This window comes from Triticum urartu, chromosome 7A (assembly GCF_056163025.1).
Source record: "Triticum urartu cultivar PI428250 chromosome 7A, HENAU_Tu73, whole genome shotgun sequence".
Classification (NCBI taxonomy): domain Eukaryota; kingdom Viridiplantae; phylum Streptophyta; class Magnoliopsida; order Poales; family Poaceae; genus Triticum; species Triticum urartu.
The window spans coordinates 133895723-133917420 of NC_141879.1; positions in this window are offsets into that span (position 1 = coordinate 133895723).

Genomic DNA, 21698 nt, shown 5'->3' on the forward strand with positions numbered 1-21698 from the left:
CCTCGGTGTTCACACAAAACAACAAAAAACATGTTTGAATATGGTTAATCCCAAGGCGTCTCTCTCTCCCTCTTTCCTCTCTCCCTATCTCCCTCTCTCTCTCTCTCTCTCGCTCGCGATGAGAAATATGTTGTTTTTCCATGCGACATTTTTCAGAGGTATGCATGTGTAGTTATCGATGTTTTCTTTTCCCTATATGGTTATAGTGGGGTGTTAATTTGCAATCCGGATCGCCGCCGGTACGAAAGAAAAATGGATCTTGCGCTAGAAATTATAAGTTTGCTTCCAAAATAATATTTTAAAAATATTTAATAGGTAAAATTAACATCATATTTAGATTGCACACATTTTTGTAATAAAATTTCATATATAATATGTTAAAATCGAAGTTATGGTTTAAAAGATACGGATAATTTAGAAAATCATTTGTTTGATTTAAATATATTCTAAAATAATATTTAAAGTACTTAAAAGGTAAAAATAATCTCATATTCATATTCTACATATTTTTCTAATCAAACTTCATATATAACATGTTTAAATCGGAGTTACGGTTTAAAAGATATGGATGGTTTAAAAAAGTATGATCCGCAGATGAATTACTTAAAACATTAGGGGGGTTTCGAAAAACGTAAAATAACGGTTCAGGTGTGACTTAAATCCGGACGATGGGTAGATTTCAAGAAAACACAGAGACTTTTGTGTAAAATACGGAAAAACGATTCATTTTGACTTAAAACAGGACTGCAGGTTGAATTCTTTAAAATAGAGAAACTTTTATGAAAAATGTTAGGACGGATGAAAAGAAACCCAACTTACTTTATTATTAGGTAAAGATAAAGATAAAGATATATAAACAGCACGGTGGCTGGATGGATGGCGACGCGCAGCTAGGCCACGGCCGTTCGGCTGTTGCCGATTTTCTTGGACGGGATATGAACTGCAACTAATCCATCTATCTTCGCTGCTTATCCCTTCATTATTTTTTTGGCGCATACTCCTACAAAAACAAACGGAATGTTAACGCCTATACGTGTGGGCATCTGGCAACTCGCCCACACGCATGAATCCTCGTCCAACCAATTTTGTACGGATCTTGGCGCGTTCTAACAATTTTCTTGTGCCACATAGGACTAAGCTGGTGTGTGGGCATTTATTCGGTCGCCCACACGTCCTTTTTTCACCACATGGGGGGCTGGTGTGTGGGCGTTTAGCAATTCGCCCACACACTAGTTTCACGCACGCAGAGGGGGCTGGTGTGTGGGTGTTTATCACTTCGCCCACACGTCCGTCTCCTAACCCACATCCAAAGTTGGCAGTTGCCATGTGTTTCTGCAGGTATATGGCAACTGCCCTAGCTTTGCTTGTAAGCAGATGGCAACTCTTTTTACCCGAGTTGGCATGTGTTTTTGCATGGTACATGGCAATTGCCGTAGCGTGCACGTAAGCAGATGACAACTCTTTTTTTACATGGCAACTACCTTAGCGTGCTTGTGAGCACATGGCAACTCTCTCTTTTACCCGAACATGTTTTTTTGCCATGCCTTCTTGTAGTGCTACACGGAAACTGCCTAGTGTTTAGTGGGTGACAACTCCTAAAGTTTTGAAAATCATGGCTACTGCAGTAGATCACACCATACATGGCAACTGCAGTTGAGCAACCATGACAACTGTAGTTGTCCGACATGGCAACCGAAGTTCAGCGACATGGCAACTGCAGTTAAACGAACATGGACGAGGGTTTGGACCATGGCAACTGCGGGACACGCGGTGACTGTCACGCGGGCATGCGGGACCACGAGATACGAGGCCTGACATACGGGGCGTGTGGGCGTTATCTATTTCGCCAACACGCACGCGTGGGAGAGGGATCGGGAGGAAAAAAAAGAGATGTGTGGGCATTACTTTTTTTGCCCACACGTGGGTGTGTGGGCTGTTCCTTTTATACACCACACAAAATGTGTGGGCAGCCTCCCTAACGCCTACATGTATGGCACTTATCAGCGTCCAAAACAAAACCCCACATACATACCAAATATCTTCTCTACCTTTTCCTTTTTTGGCTGCGTATATATGCGGGTATTCGAAGATGTATAAATACACGCCGGCCAGGGTACCGATATACGGGTACTCAAAGAGAGTTATGTATATCTATAAGTTATCTCACGCGTGCATGGTATAGACGTGGATTTGGCCTTCCAAAATGTAAGCCTGCATGTATGTAAGACTATACCACCGAGTATCTAGTGCAAGTATACATTAGTTAGTAATGTGAGCAAAACTTAAAGTGCATGCATGCACGTACAGCTGAATCCAGGATTGTCTATTGCGTATATGTATGTGCATGTACACCCGATCATAGTGTAAGACATATGATTTGGGAACTGCTCGACACCCCTAATCCGGGGTGTGGCTATCTTATTATATAGAGGTACCCAGGGGTACAATACAACGTTACAGTACATGTATACAGAGGCTACGTGTATATAAAGTCTAACACCCTCTTTTAATCTTAACTATGTCTTGAAGTACAAAGCAAGTTAAGATTGCGCCTACAGCCTACAAACTGTGGTTGTGGAAGAGGCTTCGTGAAAATGTCAACAAGTTGATCCTTTAATGAGATGAACTTGATACAAAGGAGCTTTTGTGCAACACGTTCCCGAACAAAGTGATAATCCACCTTAATGTGTTTTGTCCTAGCATGAAACACCGGGTTAGAAGAAAGATATGTAGCACCAATGTTATCACACCACAGGACCGGAGGACGAGCTTGAGGGATACGCAGCTCTCTCAACAGAGACTGTACCCATATGATCTCAGCTATCACATCAGCAACAACTTTGTACTCAGCCTCAGTACTACTGCGAGACACTGTTGCGTGCTTGCGAGCATTCCAGGCGATCAAGTTAGGACCCAGAAATACCGCATAACCCCCCGTGGATCGCCTGTCATCAGGACTTCCAGCCCAGTCTACATCAGAAAAAGCCGAGAGCTCATACGACGGTGCAGACTGAAGAAGCAAGCTATAGGAGGCAGTAAGACTGACATACACTACTAGGGAAAACCCTATACATAGAATCTTAGCAGCAGCGCGGCTCAAAAAGGAGCAAGCGGGTGTGGAAAACCCGCTACTGACAAGTGTTTAGCAGTAGCGCGGTCGGCGTAACCCGCGCTGCTACAAATATCGACCAACAGTGCTCACCCAACTCCATTTAGCAGCAGCGCGGTGCCGCGAGCCGCGCTACTGCTATAGCTGTAGCAGTAGCGCGGTTTTTCTGAGGTCGCTGCTGCTAATTTTCAAATCGGGCACACTTTTTGTCCCGGTTAGCAGTAGCGCTTGTACCGAAAGCGTGCTGCTGCTACTTTCTTAGTAGCAGTGCGTTTTACGTACCGCGCTACTGCTAATCCGCACCCACCACCTTTTCCCCACCCGTCCTCCCGTCCTCCTCCTCTCCCTTTCCCCTACCTCTCCCACTCGCACTCTTCTTCTTCCTCAATACTACTCCCCCATTACTCTCCCTCTTCTACCTACCTTTCTCTATCTTCATTACTCTTACCTAACTACACCACCTCCATTAATGCATCTCCTTTCTCTTTTTCCTTCCCCCTCCACTAGTTGAAGTTGTCTCCTCCCAAATTAGGTAGCTAGGTAGATGTAGCATTTAGTTAAGTGACCTATTTACCTCCTAACTAGATCTATCTTTATCAAGAAGATCTTTGTGCACTTTTGATGTCCCTACATCATCATCTCCACCGTGTGCTCGATCTCGAGATATAGGTGATTAAAATTTCATGCTTTTGCAAAATGGAAATATGTTTATGTGTGTGTGATATGTTTATGGAAATTGTGTGTGTGGCATGAGTTGATGCCAAATAGTGCTTTTGAGTTGCGTATGTTTTGCCAAAATGTCGATTTATTTCCGTTTCGACGAATTCTGGGCAAACTCTAGATCTATATATGTCCTATTTTTAAGGAAGGTCATGCCGAATTTTTGTATGACTTTGATGCATGCACGCATTTTTATAATCAATTTGTTTATTATTACCATGCAGAGTTCACGATGGTCAGTGGAACGATGGTGGACATGTGGTTGCGGTCGGCGGTGCAGGACATGAAAGAAAATAACCGGACAGAGGTTTTATGTCCGTGTCGAAAATGCAAAGGAATAGTTTGGCTTGACCCCCATGACGATGGTCGTGTCGAAGCTGAGACACATCAAGGATGGAAGCTAGTGGAGAGCGTTGAACGACTTCTATCGGTATTTTGAATGTGATGCAAGGAACATCGTGCTTGGCGCGTGTACCGATGGCATGAATCCGTTTGGCAACCAGAACACCAACCATAGCACATGTCCAGTGTTTGTATGGATGTACAACCTCCCCCCTGGTTGTGCATGAAATTGAATTACATTCACATGAGCATGCTTATTCAAGGGCCGAAACAACTAGGAAATAATATTAATTTGTATCTGGGGCTACTTCAAGAGGAGTTAGACACGTTATGGAAAACACCGGCCAAGACATGTGACGCGCTGATCACGACAGTGCAGGACTATCTCGGTTACGGATATGTGGCAGGCCAGGTGTGCCACGGATATTGAGGATGCACGCGGTGCATGGATGATACGACGTCTCAGCAGCTAACGTCAAGGAAAGATGGCGGGTCTGGGAAAATCGTGTACATGGGGCATCGAAGATGGCTCGAACAGGACGACCCGTGGAGAAACCGTGGAGATCTATTCAATGGTCACGCTGAGCATCGAGGACCTCCATGTAAGCGGAGCGGTGCCGAAATCGATGAGCTGTTGAAAAACTGGAAGGAGTGCCCCGCACCGGGAAAGACGATGAGAAAGGTGCCGGAGCCGCTGCTGAAGGTATGGAAGATGAGGTCTGTGTTCTGGGACTTGGAGTACTGGCACAAACTCGGTACACCTCATTGACTTGATCAAATGCATATCTGTAAGAATGTCCTTGAGAGCTTGCTCGCAACAATGATGAACATGCCGGATAAGACCAAGGATGGGCCGAAGGCAAGAAAACACTTGCAAGATTTGAAAATCAGGCAAGATCTGCACATGCCGCCCCGTAAAATGTCAGACGAGACAGAGGCACGGGAGAAGAAGGGCAAGAAAATAAAGAAAGAGGATTATTGCCCCCCTTCTTGCTTCACCTTAAGTTAGGCTGAGATCGATCAATTCTTTAAGTGCCTTACCGGAGTCAAAGTTAGTTCCGGTTACTGTGGCAAGATAAACAGATATCAAGACACGGACAAGAAAATGTTCAACGGGATGAAGTCCCATGACTGTCATGTGATGATGACGCAGATACTACCTATTGCCCTTAGAGGGATAATGGACAAGCACGTCCGTGACACGCTTATTGGTCTCTGCAACTTTTTCGACGTTCTCTCGAAAGTCGATCAGTGTGAAGCAGCTCCGAAGGCTACAGGAATAGATCGTAATAATACTGCATGAGCTTGAGATGTACTTCCCGCCCGCGTTCTTTGACATGATGGTGCATCTGTGTGTCCATATTGTGGATGACATAATAGAGCTGGGGCCGTCATTCGTGCACAACATGATGCCGTTTGAGAGGATGAATGGGATCATCAAAGGATTCGTTTGTAACAAGTCCCGTCCGGATGGAAGCATCGTCCAGGGCTATGTGACACAAGAGTGCATCTCTTTCTGTGAGAATTTTCTATATGGCGTAGACCAGCCGCCTGGTATTAGTGTTGGTTTGCCCGTTAACAAGCACGATGGGAGGCTCGAAGGAGAAGGTCACTGCAACGGTCGCAGGGAACTGCACGTGGCATACTCAGATCGACGCAGCGTCTTTGACAGAGCAAACTTGGTAGTGCTACAACACCTAGACGAGGTAGATCCTTTCGTGGCACTGCACAAAGAAATTATCGCAAAGAAGTATCGTGACCGGGGGTATGCAGGACGGACGCCGAAGTTACTAGAGAGCACAACTCCACTTTCCTGCATTGGTTGAAAGAGCATATTATTGCTAATCCCCCGGAGGAGGGCTCTAAGGACGGATTGCTCATATACGCCTTAGCACATGGCCCCTCGCCCAACCTCGTAACCTATCAGGCATATGATATCAACGGATACACCTTCTACACGGAGGCCAAAGATATGGATAGTGATGATCAAAACTCAGGGGTGACGATGGAATGCATGACCGGCAGTGACAACGGCGCAACTGAACGATTTTATGAAAGGGTCGAGGAGATCTGGGAGCTTGACTACTCTGGACTGCACAACACAACGATGTTCCGTGTTAGATGAGCTAAGAATGTCGAAAGAGAAAACTGGATTTTCACTACCATGACTATACCCGACGCCAAGAGCGCTACCGTGAACGCTATCGCCAAAAACGAGCCATGGGTACACGCTAAGCATGTGACACAATGCTTCTTCATAACCGACCCATGCAATCCCAGTCGTGTTGTCATGAGGAGAGGCAAAAGGTGTTGGAAATATGCCCTAGAGGCAATAATAAAAGCATTATTATTATATTTCTTTGTTCATGATAATTGTCTTTATTCATGCTATAACTGTATTATCCGGAAATCGTAATACACGTGTGAATACATAGACCATAATATGTCCCTAGTAAGCCTCTAGTTGACTAGCTCGTTGATCAACAGATAGTCATGATTTCCTGGCTATGGACATTGGATGTCATTAATGACGGGATCACATCATTAGGAGAATGATGTGATGGAGAAGACCCAATCCTAAGCATAGTACAAAGATCGTGTAGTTCGTTTGCTAGAGCTTTTCCAATGTCAAGTATCTTTTCCTTTGACCATGAGATCGTGTAACTCCCGGATACCGTAGGAGTGCTTTGGGTGTATCAAACGTCACAACGTAACTGGGTGACTATAAAGGTGCATTACAGGTATCTCCGAAAGTGTCTGTTGGGTTGACACGGATCGAGACTGGGATTTGTCACTCTGGATAACGGAGAGGTATCACTGGGCCCACTCGGTAATGCATCATCATTATGAGCTCAAGGTAACCAAGTGGTTGATCACGGGATCATGCATTACGGTACGAGTAAAGTGACTTGCCGGTAACGAGATTGAACAAGGTATTGGGATACCGACGATCGAGTCTCGGGCAAGTAACATACCGATTGACAAAGGGAATTGTATACGGGGTTGATTAAGCCTCGACATCCTGGTTCATCCGATGAGATCATCGTGGAGCATGTGGGAGCCATCATGGGTATCCAGATCCCGCTGTTGGTTATTGACCGGAGAGTCGTCTCGGTCATGTCTGCTTGTCTCCCGAACCCGTAGGGTCTACACACTTAAGGTTCGGTGACGCTAGGGTTATGAAGATATGAATATGCAGTAACCCGAATGATTGTTCGGAGTGCTGGATGAGATCCCGGACGTCACGAGGAGTTCCGGAATGGTCCGGAGGTAAAGAATTATATATAGGAAGTGCTGTTTCGGCCATCGGGACAAGTTTCGGGGTTATCGGTATTGTACCGGGACCACCGGAGGGGTCCCGGGGGGCCACCGGGTGGGGCCACCTGTCCCGGGGGGCCACATGGGCTGTAGGGGGTGTGCCTTGGCCTTCATGGGCCAAGGGCACCAGCCCTACTAGGCCCATGCGCCTAGGGTTTCCACCACGGAGGAGTCCAAGTGGTGGAAGGCACCCCAAGGTGCCTTGGGGGGGAGGGAAACCCTCCCCTGGCCACCGCACCTAGGAGATTGGATCTCCTAGGCTGCGCACCACCCCCCCTTGGCCCTCCTATATATAGTGGGGGAGAGGAGAGATTTCATACCTCAGCCTTTGGTGCTTCCTCTCTCCCCGTTACGTCTCTCTCTCGTAGTATAGGCGAAGCCCTGCTACTGTGACGCCCTGCATCCACCACCACGCCGTCATGCTGCTGGATCTTCATCAACCTCTCTTCCCCCCTTGCTGGATCAAGAAAGGAGGAGACGTCATCCATTCCGTACGTGTGTTGAACGCGGAGGCACCGTCCGTTCGGTGCTTGATCATCGGTGATTTGAATCACGTCGTGTTCGACTACATCATCCCCGTTCTTTGAACGCTTCCGCTCGCGATCTACAAGGTACGTAGATGCATCTAATCACTCGTTGCTAGATGAACTCCTAGATGGATCTTGGTGAAACGAGTAGGAAAATTTTTGTTTTCTGCAACGTTCCCCAACAGTGGCATCATGAGCTAGGTCTATGCGTAGTTCTCTTGCACGAGTAGAACACAAAGTAGTTGTGGGCGTTGATTTTGTTCAATATACTTGCCGTTACTAGTCTTATCTTGATTCGGCGGCATCGTGGGATGAAGCGGCCCGGACCGACCTTACACGTACTTTTACGTGAGACAGGTTCCACCGACTGACATGCACTAGTTGCATAAGGTGGCTAGCGGGTGTCTGTTTCTCCTACTTTAGTCGGATCGGATTCGATGAAAAGGGTCCTTATGAAGGGTAAATAGCAATTGGCATATCACGTTGTGGTCATTGCGTAGGTAAGAAACGTTCTTGCTAGAAACCCATAGCAGCCACGTAAAACATGCAAACAACAATTAGAGGACGTCTAACTTGTTTTTGCAGGGTATGCTATGTGATGTGATATGGCCAAAAGGATGTGATGAATGATATATGTGATGTATGAGATTGATCATGTTCTTGTACAAGGAATCACGACTTATATGTCGATGAGTATGACGATCTACAAGGATGATCATGGAGCCCCAAGATGGAGATCAAAGGAGCTATGTGATATTGGCCATATCATGTCACTATTATTATTTGATTACATGTGATGTTTATCATGTTTTGCATCTTGTTTACTTAAAACGACGGTAGTAAATAAGATGATCCCTTACAACAATTTCAAGAAGTGTTCTCCCCTAACTGTGCACCGTTGCTACAGTTCGTCGCTTCGAAGCACCACGTGTTAATCGGGTGTGATAGATCCTTTCGTTCACATACAACGGGTGTAAGAAGTTTTACACATGCAAAAACACTTAGGGTTAACTTGACGAGCCTAAGCATGTGAAGACATGGCCTCAGAACACAGAGACCGAAAGGTCGAACACGAGTCGTATGGAAGATACGATCAACATGGAGATGTTCACCGACGATGACTAGTCCGTCTCACGTGTTAATCGGACACGGATTAGTTGACTTGGATCGTGTAACACTTGGATGACTAGAGGGATGTCTAATCTGAGTGGGAGTTCATTAATAATTTGATTAGATGAACTTAATTATCATGAACTTAGTCTAAAATCTTTACAATATGTCCTGTAGATCAAATGGCCAACGTTGTATTCAATTTCAACGCGTTCCTAGAGAAAACCAAGATGAAAGACGATGGCAGCAACTATACGGACTGGGTCCGGAACCTGAGGATCATCCTCATAGCTGCCAAGAAAGATTATGTCCTACAAGCACCGCTAGGTGATCCACCCGTCCCACAGAACCAAGACGCTATGAACGCTTGGCAGACACGTACTGATGACTACTCCCTCGTTCAGTGCGGCATGCTTTACAGCTTAGAGCCGGGGCTCCAAAAGCGTTTTGAGAGACATGGAGCATATGAGATGTTTGAAGAGCTAAAAATGGTTTTTCAAGCTCATGCCCGGATCGAGAGATATGAAGTCTCCGATAAGTTCTTCAGCTGTAAGATGGAGGAAAATAGTTCTGTCAGTGAGCACATACTCACTATGTCTGGGTTACATAACCGCTTGACTCAGCTGGGAGTTAATCTCCTGGATGACGCGGTCATTGACAGAATCCTCCAGTCGCTTCCACCAAGCTACAAGAGCTTTGTGATGAACTTCAATATGCAGGGGATGGTAAAGACCATTCCTGAAGTATTTGCTATGCTGAAATCAGCAGAGGTAGAAGTCAAGAAGGAACATCAAGTGTTGATGATGAATAAAACCACTAAGTTCAAGAAGGGCAAGGGTAAAAAGAACTTCAAGAAGGACGGCAAGGAAGTTGCTGCGCCCGGCAAGCAAGCTGTCGGGAAGAAGTCAAAGAATGGACCCAAGCCTGAGACAGAGTGCTTTTATTGCAAAGGGAAGGGTCACTGGAAGCGGAACTGCCCTAAATACTTAGCGGATAAGAAGGCCGGCAACACCAAAGGTATATTTGATATACATGTGATTGATGTGTACCTTACCAGTACTCGTAGTAACTCCTGGGTATTTGATACCGGTGCCGTTACTCATATTTGTAACTCACCACAGGAGCTGCGGAATAAACGGAAACTGGAGAAGGACGAGGTGACGATGCGCGTCGGGAATGGTTCCAAGGTCGATGTGATCGCCGTCGGCACGCTACCTCTACATTTACCTACGGGATTAGTTATAAACCTCAATAATTGTTATTTAGTGCCATGTCTGAGCATGAACATTGTATCAGGATCTCGTTTAATACGAGATGGCTACTCATTTAAATCCGAGAATAATGGTTGTTCTATTTATATGAGAGATATGTTTTATGGTCATGCTCCGATAGTCAATGGTTTATTCTTAATGAATCTCGAGCATATTACTACACATATTCATAGTGTGAATACCAAAAGATGTAAAGTTGATAATGATAGTCCCACATACTTGTGGCACTGCCGCCTTGGTCACATAGGTGTCAAACGCATGAAGAAGCTCCATGCAGATGGACTTTTAGAATCTCTTGATTATGAATCATTTGACACGTGCGAACCATGCCTCATGGGAAAAATGACCAAGACTCCGTTCTCAGGAACAATGGAGCGAGCAACCAACTTATTGGAAATCATACATACTGATGTGTGCGGTCCAATGAGTGTTGAGGCTCGCGGTGGCTATCGTTATGTTCTCACCCTCACTGATGACTTAAGTAGATATGGGTATGTCTCCTTAATGAAACACAAGTCTGAAACCTTTGACAAGTTCAAGGAATTTCAGAGTGAAGTTGAGAATCAACGTGACAGGAAAATCAAGTTTCTACGATCAGATCGTGGAGGAGAATACTTGAGTCACGAATTTGGCACACACTTAAGAAAATGTGGAATAGTTTCACAACTAACGCCGCCTGGAACACCTCAGCGTAATGGTGTGTCCGAACGTCGTAATCGCACTTTATTAGATATGGTGCGATCTATGATGTCTCTTGCCGATTTACCGTTATCTTTTTGGGGCTATGCTTTAGAGACTGCCGCATTCACTTTAAATAGGGCTCCGTCGAAATCCGTTGAGACGACACCGTATGAATTATGGTTTGGGAAGAAACCTAAGCTGTCGTTTCTAAAAGTTTGGGGATGCGATGCTTATGTCAAGAAACTTCAACCTGAAAAGCTCGAACCCAAGTCGGAAAAATGCGTCTTCATAGAATACCCTAAAGAAACTTATGGTTATACCTTCTACCTCAGATCCGAAGGCAAGATCTTTGTTGCCAGGAATGGATTCTTTCTAGAGAAAGAGTTTCTCTCGAAAGAAGTAAGTGGGAGGAAAGTAGAGCTTGATGAAGTATTACCTCTTGAACCGGTAAATGGCGCAACTCAAGAAAATGTTCCTGAGGTGCCTGCACTGACTAGAGAGGAAGTTAATGATGATGATCAAGATACTTCTGATCAAGCTCCTACTGAAATTCGAAGGTCCACAAGGACACGTTCCGCACCAGAATGGTACGGCAACCCTGTCTTGGAAATCATGTTGTTAGACAACAGTGAACCTTCGAACTATGAAGAAGCGATGGCAGGCCCGGATTCCGACAAATGGCTAGAAGCCATGAAATCCGAGATAGGATCCATGTATGAAAACAAAGTATGGACTTTGACTGACTTGCCCGTTGAACGGCGAGCCATAGAAAATAAATGGATCTTCAAGAAGAAGACAGACGCGGATGGTAATGTGACCATCTATAAAGCTCGGCTTGTCGCTAAGGGTTATCGACAAGTTCAAGGAATTGACTACGATGAGATTTTCTCACCGGTAGCGAAGCTAAAGTCCGTCCGAATCATGTTAGCAATTGCCGCATTCTACATTATGAGATATGGCAAATGGACGTCAAAATGGCATTCCTTAATGGTTTCCTTAAGGAAGAGTTGTATATGATGCAGCCGGAAGGTTTTGTCGATCCTAAGAATGCTAACAAGGTGTGCAAGCTCCAACGCTCGATTTATGGGCTGGTGCAAGCATCTCGGAGTTGGAACATTCGCTTTGATGAGATGATCAAAGCGTTTGGGTTTACGCAGACTTATGGAGAAGCCTGCGTTTACAAGAAAGTGAGTGGGAGCTCTGTAGCATTTCTCATACTATATGTAGATGACATACTTTTGATGGGAAATGATATAGAACTCTTGGACAGCATCAAGGCCTACTTGAATAAGAGTTTTCCAATGAAGGACCTTGGAGAAGCTGCTTATATATTAGGCATCAAGATCTACAGAGATAGATCAAGACGCCTCATAGGTCTTTCACAAAGCACATACCTTGATAAGATTTTGAGGAAGTTCAAAATGGATCAGTCCAAGAAAGGGTTCTTGCCTGTTTTGCAAGGTATGAAATTGAGCTCAGCTCAATGTCCGACCATGGCAGAAGAGATAGAAGAGATGAGTGTCATCCCCTATGCCTCAGCCATAGGTTCTATTATGTATGCCATGCTGTGTACCAGACCTGATGTAAACCTTGCCGTAAGTTTGGTAGGAAGGTACCAAAGTAATCCCGGCAAGGAACACTGGACAGCGGTCAAGAATATCCTGAAGTACCTGAAAAGGACTAGGGAAATGTTTCTCCTTTATGGAGGTGACGAAGAGCTCGTCGTAAAGGGTTACGTCGACGCTAGCTTCGACACAGATCTGGATGACTCTAAGTCACAAACCGGATACGTGTATATGTTGAATGGTGGAGCAGTGAGCTGGTGCAGCTGCAAACAGAGCGTCGTGGCGGGATCTACATGTGAAGTGGAGTACATGGCAGCCTCGGAGGCAGCACATGAAGCTATATGGGTGAAGGAGTTCATCACCAACCTAGGAGTCCTACCCAATGCGTCGGGGCCAATCAAACTCTTTTGTGACAACACTAGAGCTATTGCACTTGCCAAGGAGCCCAGGTTTCACAAGAAGACAAGGCACATCAAGCGTCGCTTCAACTCCATTCATGAAAATGTTCAAGATGGAGACATAGAGATTTGTAAAGTACATACGGACCTGAATATAGCAGATCCGTTGACTAAACCTCTCCCTAGGGCAAAACATGATCAACACCAGAATTCCATGGGTGTTCGATTCATCACAATGTAACTAGATTATTGACTCTAGTGCAAGTGGGAGACTGTTGGAAATATGCCCTAGAGGCAATAATAAAAGCATTATTATTATATTTCTTTGTTCATGATAATTGTCTTTATTCATGCTATAACTGTATTATCCGGAAATCGTAATACACGTGTGAATACATAGACCATAATATGTCCCTAGTAAGCCTCTAGTTGACTAGCTCGTTGATCAACAGATAGTCATGATTTCCTGGCTATGGACATTGGATGTCATTGATGACGGGATCACATCATTAGGAGAATGATGTGATGGACAAGACCCAATCCTAAGCATAGTACAAAGATTGTGTAGTTCGTTTGCTAGAGCTTTTCCAATGTCAAGTATCTTTTCCTTTGACCATGAGATCATGTAACTCCCGGATACCGTAGGAGTGCTTTGGGTGTATCAAACGTCACAACGTAACTGGGTGACTATAAAGGTGCATTACAGGTATCTCCGAAAGTGTCTGTTGGGTTGACACGGATCGAGACTGGGATTTGTCACTCTGGATAACGGAGAGGTATCACTGGGCCCACTCGGTAATGCATCATCATTATGAGCTCAAGGTAACCAAGTGGTTGATCACGGGATCATGCATTACGGTACGAGTAAAGTGACTTGCCGGTAATGAGATTGAACAAGGTATTGGGATACCGACGATCGAGTCTCGGGCAAGTAACATACCGATTGACAAAGGGAATTGTATATGGGGTTGATTAATCCTCGACATCGTGGTTCATCCGATGAGATCATCGTGGAGCATGTGGGAGCCATCATGGGTATCCAGATCCCGCTGTTGGTTATTGACCGGAGAGTCGTCTCGGTCATGTCTGCTTGTCTCCCGAACCCGTAGGGTCTACACACTTAAGGTTCGGTGACGCTAGGGTTATGAAGATATGAATATGCAGTAACCCGAATGATTGTTCGGAGTCCTGGATGAGATCCCGGACGTCACGAGGAGTTCCGGAATGGTCCCGAGGTAAAGAATTATATATAGGAAGTGCTGTTTCGGCCATCGGGACAAGTTTCGGGGTTATCGGTATTGTACCGGGACCACCGGAGGGGTCCCGGGGGGCCACCTGTCCCGGGGGGCCACATGGGCTGTAGGGGGTGCGCCTTGGCCTTCATGGGCCAAGGGCACCAGCCCTACTAGGCCCATGCGCCTAGGGTTTCCACCACGGAGGAGTCCAAGTGGTGGAAGGCACCCCGAGGTGCCTTGGGGGGGAGGGAAACCCTTCCCTGGCCGCCGCACCTAGGAGATTGGATCTCCTAGGCTGCGCACCCCCCCCCCTTGGCCCTCCTATATATAGTGGGGGAGAGGAGAGATTTCATACCTCAGCCTTTGGTGCTTCCTCTCTCCCCGTTACGTCTCTCTCTCGTAGTATAGGCGAAGCCCTGCTACTGTGACGCCCTGCATCCACCACCACGCCTTCGTGCTGCTGGATCTTCATCAACCTCTCTTCCCCCCTTGCTGGCTCAAGAAAGGAGGAGACGTCATCCGTTCCGTACGTGTGTTGAACGCGGAGGCACCGTCCGTTCGGTGCTTGATCATCGGTGATTTGAATCACGTCGTGTTCGACTACATCATCCCCGTTCTTTGAACGCTTCCACTCGCGATCTACAAGGTACGTAGATGCATCTAATCACTCGTTGCTAGATGAACTCCTAGATGGATCTTGGTGAAACGAGTAGGAAAATTTTTGTTTTCTGCAACGTTCCCCAACAAAAGGAACATCATTGGAATGGATGGAGTTGCCAACGAGGAAGACTATGATCAGTACGGCAACCCAATGAGGGAAGATGACGATGATGATGAAGTATACGTCAAAAGAAGAATCAATACTACATTACCTAAGAAAGATCGTACTCCATGGAAAAGGCAAAGTCACAATGAGGGGCTCAATTATTCTTCGACGAACAAGAAGGGAAAGAAGCTGACTCAAAAACGAAAACGTCAGCGCTGAGGAACCATATGTTATCGGTCAAATAATGTAATATATATATATGTTCCTATTTTGTATACGCACTTAGCCATTATTATGCATGGGTCCAATGATGTAATATATATGTTCCTATTTTGTATACATATTTAACCGTCAAATGTGCAATATATATCGCCTTCCCTTCGTTCACTACTCTCGGGAAATAAAAGTGGAAGAAAATAAAGGAAAAGAAAAAGGAAAACTGGGAGTAGAGATTTCCTTATAAAACAGCTACAGTCAAGCTAGCAGTAGCGATTTCCTTATAAAACCACTACAGCTAGTGAAGGTAGTAGCAGCGCGTTTTATCTAAACCGCTACAGCTAGTGAAGGTAGTAGCACCGCATTTTATCTAAACCGCTACAGCTAGTGAAGGTAGTAGCAGCGCGTTTTATCTAAACCACTACAGCTAGTGAAGGTAGTAGCACCGTGTTTTGTCTAAACGCGCTACTGCTACGTCCACTTAGCCCAAAATTCTCACTCTCTCTGCTTCATCCCGCCTCTTTTCCCACCATATCCCCACTCTCTCTTCCCCCGTCGCACCACCGCGCCCCGGTGCTCGGCCCTGACCCCGGCCGGCGCTCGCCTCCCTCCTCTGCTTCCTCCCCTCCCAACCTCGGCCGTCGTCGGGCCTGCCTCCTCACCCCTGCACCCTCTGTAAACCCCCCCTCTCTCTCTGCTAGCTAGGGTTCTTCGGTTAATTTACTTAGGTTTTAGTTAGGGCAGTAGGTTAATTAGGTCATCTATTTAGTTATGAATTTAGCTAGGTTTTAAAATAGGACATAAATTTAGGGTTAAGCAATTGTAGTTAAAAGAAAAGGCAGCATTTAAGCAATTGTCCAAATCAACATCCCTTGTTAAAGCAAATTTAGGTAGGCTAAATTTATATGCAAATTTGAACTGGACATGTGATATGTGGATATGTCATGTTTTGGACATGTCATGTTTGGAATTTGAACATGTCATTTGGACATGTGATGATTTGGTTCAGTTTTGGTAAATGATCTGAGTGGCCTATGTTACGCCGGAATGTTGATTCATTTCCGTTCCGGTGAATTTCAGGCGCTCGATATGTCCGTTTTTTAGCAAAGGTCATGCCGGAATTTGCCGTGAATAAAGGCATGATTTGTGCTACATAGTTGGCATATCGAGTGCTGGCACATAGATTTCTTTTTTATGTCATTTATCATTTATTCATACTTTTGGAAATAAACGAGGAAACTTAATCATAGGAAACTTGTCGAACAACGAAGAAACTAGGCCTTCTGACCAAGATGCATACGAGATGGATTATGAGGGTGAACAAGACTACCTCGACTATTTGATTGCTAAGCAAGGTTTGCAGGTCGGCCTTGATGATGGTACTGACGCCGACATCGACACCGACGGCGCCGGCACCGATGGCGGCGCCGAGACCGGCGGGGAAGGTACCGGCGCCGATGCTGCTACCGAAAAGAGGAAGCATAAGAAGCAGAGGATACGAAAACCTAACAAACTAGGGATTGGATGACTTGTGATCACGAAGATGGCACCTGGCAAGTTTGAGCCATTAGAGCCGGAAGAACCTCGCAAGTGCTATGGGAACCAAGTAGGATGCATCCTACGGGAATGCGCGAGCATCAACGACGATGACTTAAGGAGTAAAGAACATTTAACGCAGTTGCTCCTAACGAAGTTGCACAAGAGATTCAAGTTCCCCGACCGGGATGATAACATAGAACAACCATGGGATGATCCGAAGATGAAAAAGATTAACAATCATGCCATGGGCATGTTTAGCAATGATTTGGCCTCCTGGAAAGGGAGGGTGAAACGAGCTATTGAAGCTGAGGAACCCCAGTCCAAGATTCTGGAGGGAAGTCCGACACTTACGGAAGAGGAGTTCAAAAAGTTCAAAGACACTTGCTCTACCGAGGCAGCCAAGGCTAAGGCTGCGAAATTCAAGAGCCTTCAGCAAAGGAACACGGGGAAGCATCGCCTCGGAAGCCGTGGCTAGCTCGGTAAAAGGCCCATATGGGATAAGGAGGACGCGGAACATGAAGCCGCGGGTCTCCCAGACCCCTTCGCGAAGTTCACCAACCCCTTGGAGCGTGACTTCATCAGGTCCCGCTACAAGTGGGACAAGGAGAAAAAGGTTTTTTTACACGGACCAGATCACGAGGAAATTGATTAGACTACTGGAGAAGCATCACCAGCTTGCAACCGAAAGCCCTACTTCTCCGACGAGGCCCAAGTGGGACTCCCCTCTCAACCGGGCCTTGACCGATCTTAAGGGACTCCCTTTGGGCCAGCGACCGCAATATGGTTGTGTGCATGGCGGTGGAGACGGCGCCACGTGGAAGGTGTTTTACAATGAGGGCCTGGAGGCCAAGAAGCAGAAAAAGAAGTTTAGTCAGGTGGACATCGACGAGAAGGTGAAGCTTGCGGTCGAGAAAAAAGCAGCTAAGGACGTGGAAAAAACAGCCGAGGAGAAAAATGAGTTGCTACAGCAGGCAGTCAATGCAGCTGTAACTGCATGCGGAAATGATTTCACTACTAACTTGGTTCTAGCTATCATCAACTGGACGAAGGAAAATCCAGACAAGACGGTACATGATTTCCCGATGCCTAGTTTCATCGAGAGCAACTCCATGAACAACAACAACATTGCACAATCACTTGCTCACGCAACCGGGCCTCCTCTCGCGGTCGCTCCCACTCATAGCAGCCCATCCTCAGTGTCTGGCGCGCTAGGTGGGCCTTCGTCTTTGGCTGAGCTCGACGCCGTCACGGTAATTACATGTCGCACCAACATATATATATAATATTCCATTTTCGTTGCCTTTCGGATGTTTTACGCCATAGACATATGTGTTTGCAGGGCGAAGAAACCCCGTGCACCATACTCTACTTGATAAAAGGCCAGAAGGTCGACGTCGGAAAGGGGATGATATTGAACCCCTTGAAACCCACGTTCCACAACCAGCCGATCCCCGCTGGGCACTTCAGGGTTAGCTTGTCCAGTGTGAAATCGGGGCACGAGGCGTTGCCTCCTCCAGTACAGCATGTGGGAGAGGACGACGAGACCCCGCCGTGGATTGGAAGCTGCAAGGGTTGGGTGCTGCTATGGCCGAAGAATCTTATTCATCTAGAGCCGGCCGAAAGCACACCAATAACCACACATCAACAAGCATATGCGGAGACCACCACCCCGCCTACGCAATTACCAGCTCTTGTAGTGCCGAGTGAGAGCGGCGGACGACGTGATGAAGGGGGTGCAATAGTACTGGCGGATGTAATCGGTCCTGTAGAACAGAGAATGGATGATGAGACGGAGGTCGACCCTATGGGTTTCTCAATACAAACGTGTATGACTGTGACATAGATATGATGAGTCAACCATATGACGAATCGGGCTATAAGCATGCTAATGAGGATATGGATGATATGCCCGGGCAGGAAGGTCGTTGGAAGGATTGCAAAAAGTCTCTGTTCATGAATTCCTCACAGGACACGCCTGAAGATATCGCCTCAACACAGGCTCAACTAGCCGTGGGTCGTACAGTGCTTAGCCCGGGAACCCTGGGGCAGGGGTTAAGGAAGGGTCTGTAAGGTGTGCCCAAGAAAAAGGAGAGGAAGAGATCAGGGAAGATAACTGCCTCCAAACAAGCCAGAGCACAAAGCAGCCAGACGATGCATTCTGAAGAGCGTGTACCCGTGAAAGGTGCGGCCATGTTCCATCTCACGGGCGAGCCGATGCTACCGCCGAAACCGCTTGAACAAGAAGATGGGTTTCGCGCATAAAACTAACTTCTCCTGCATCCATGTCCCAAAACCAAGCAAGAAGGATGGATTCTACCTCGGCCACCGGAGAACGCCACCGTCGTTCGCCACCGTCCGCACCTCCCCAAGGTCGCCGACCAGCTCTCTGGATCCGTCGTGAGCTCCTCTACCTAGCCCTCTACTTCCCGTGCTCGATTACGCCGCGTAGCCACCGCCCCCTTCGAGCCCGAGCGCTCCTCGCCGCCGGCCATGTCGCCGTCATGGCTACGGCCGTGCAAGCACGCGTTCGAGCGCACCACCACACTCAGTGCGTCCTCAGGAGCCTAACGCACGCACTCCCTCGCCCTGCCATGAACCGTAGCCCTCTTTCCCTCTCCGCCCGAACTCCGGCGCCGCCGCGAGCTCTGCTCCGGCGAGCTTCGGCCACCCTGCGCCCTGCTGCTGCCTCTGCTCGATGCGGCCGAGCGAGGGCTTCCTCCTGGTGTCCCCAATGCGCCAAACGGTGACCCGCACAAGAAACCCGAGCAATTCCGTCGAAACCCCGCCGCGTATTTGGTCGCCGCCGGCCAAGCTCCGGCGAGCTGCCGTGGCGCTGACTTAATTAGTGCTAATGACCCTGCTAAAACTCCCAAGAGCCACTGCCATGTGGGCCCAGTGCCTGTTTAGTTTAACTTGATGTTCTGTTTAGATTAGTTATTAACCTAGCTGGTCCCACACGTCAGTTTGACTTGCTGACATGGCCTTTGACCGACCCCACACGTCAGTGACTCATGCCAGTGGTGTGTCACTGACCAGTAGGCCCCACAGGTCAGGTTTGACCTGGACCACCCCCGTTGACCTGCTGACGTCACAGTGACGCAGTGCTGATGCAATTAATGATTTTCTGGTTTTAAAAATAATCAGGAAATTCCAGAAAATGCCCAAAACTTCCAAAAATCATAGAAATTCAACCGTAACTCCAAATGAAATAAATTATATATAAAAAATTATCAGAAAAATTCAAGGAATCCATCTGTACCATCTTCATGCATGTTTGAGCAAGTTAACCTCACTGATTAGGATGAAACATGATTAGGGCAAATTTCATAATAGGTTTGGAGTTGGAATTTGATATAATTTTGAATTCCACTTCAATTAAAATGACTTTCTATTGCATTAGCCAAAACACACTCATTTTTCCATGTCATGAGCATGCATCATATTGTTGCATATCGTCATGTGTTGATTGAGTTCTTTCTCAGTTGCCGGTGTTTGTCCCCTCTCGATAGACGTTGTACCGACGCTGTGATCGTTGACACTGATGAAGACCCAATGATATCTTCAGAAGTGCCAGGCAAGCAAAATCCCCCTTGTTCATTCCGATATGATTCCACTCTCTCACTCCTGCTCTCTTTTACTGCATTAGGACAACAACGTTTCAACTGTTACATGCTGCGGTAGCTGAACCCCTTTTCCTCTACATGACCTGTCATTGCCACAGTAAATAGATGAAACCCACTAGCATGAGTAGGAGTTGTTTGAGCCCTGATGTGCCTACTCATTAATGCTTGTTTGTCATGGCTGCTACTGCTTAGAGTTGAGTCAGGTCTGGTTCATCGGAGATGAATTGGAAGGGTGATGAACATGTCCTTCTGTGTGAGAGCTAAGTGTGTGAACATGATTTGGTAAAGGTAGCGATGAGAGGCCATGTAGGAGTACATGGTGGGTTGTCTCATTGCAGCCGTTCTCAGGAACTGAGTTCTGTGTTTGTGATCCATGAACAGTTACTACCACACATTGGGTTCCGGTAACTCGGCCCCTCTCGGCTTATTAATCAACTCGATCTCTGTCCAAGAGTTGCAACTAGTTTCTGGTGTTTGTAGGTAGTGTTAGTAGTCTACCAAGTGGCACCCGGTACAGGTGGGCTTGGGACAGACTAGGCACAGTGGCACGGTGTACCAAGTGGCACCCGGATGGTGGGCTTGGGAACCCTGCACACATCGTTTGGGGCCGTGAGCGACACCCCGGCCGGATCTCCTTGCGGATGGAACCCGAATAGGCGATAAACCTGGACGAGAGAATTGTTGGTTAGTCAGGTCGTGGCCGACTCCCTCGCCCGGCTTCCGCTTGAAGGTTGCCGAGGTACATGACGTGTACAGGGCGATAAGTGGCGAGAGCGTGTGTGAAGAAGTACACCCCTGCAGGGTTATCATTATCTATTTGAATAGCCGGATTCCTCGGATATGGAAACTTGGACCCCTTGCATAGTTCATAGACAAGTGAAAGTGGATACTCTAAAATGCGCAAGATAAGCGTGAGTGCTATGGATGGCGTTCTCGCAGGGAGACGGGAGCGGATCCATAGTGGTGTATTGGTATGGTGAATTTGTGGACTCGTGTGCGCCACCTCAAAAGAGTTACTTGCAGTCGTAGTTCAGGTTAGCGACTGAGTCAAAGCTGGCTTGCTGCAGTTAAACTCCGCCGCCCCCTTTGATGATACCGATGCATATGTAGTTAGTTCTGATGTAAGTCTTACTGGGTATATTTGTACTCACGTTTGCTTAATTTATGTTTTGCAGAGAGACATCAGTCTCGCTAGTAGTTCCACGTGGACTTCGACGGTTAGCCTGTTACCTCAGCTACGATCTTGTACCCTTGGGAGGGTCTTGTAGATAGTCAGGC